A 460-nucleotide genomic window follows, 5' to 3' on the forward strand; every position below is an offset into this window, starting at 1 on the left:
AAGGCCACAAAAGATTCGCGGCAGAAACCACGAGGTTTTTCTGGAATCTATCCCAAAGAATACTCACCGGCACCGCCCCGGCACGTCCCCGGTCACGTGACCCGGGATGTCGCGAGCTCCAACTGAAAAATTCATTGGTGATAAGCTCTCAGGTCCAGCCGAAGCACACAAAATGATCAAAGCTGCAGTCAAAAAGGCCGTGCCCACCAAGTTGTCGGTAGGCACGCCCCCCAAATACACGTTGGCGTCGCTCAGAAGCTTCCCCTCCTTGGAGCCCCAAACCATGGCCCCATACCCTGCGACATTCTTGGACCATCCTCTAAGAAGAGACTTCTTGTGGAGTGCCGTCGTGTACGAGGCCGACAAGTCACGTGTGGGCGCCGGCTATGTCCCCACCAAGCAGGACAAGTGGTTTTCCAACAGAAAGTTGCACCCTCAGAAAGGCACGGGCCGTGCCAGA

Source organism: Metschnikowia bicuspidata (genome assembly GCF_001664035.1).
Source record: "Metschnikowia bicuspidata var. bicuspidata NRRL YB-4993 chromosome Unknown METBIscaffold_4, whole genome shotgun sequence".
NCBI lineage: Eukaryota > Fungi > Ascomycota > Pichiomycetes > Serinales > Metschnikowiaceae > Metschnikowia > Metschnikowia bicuspidata.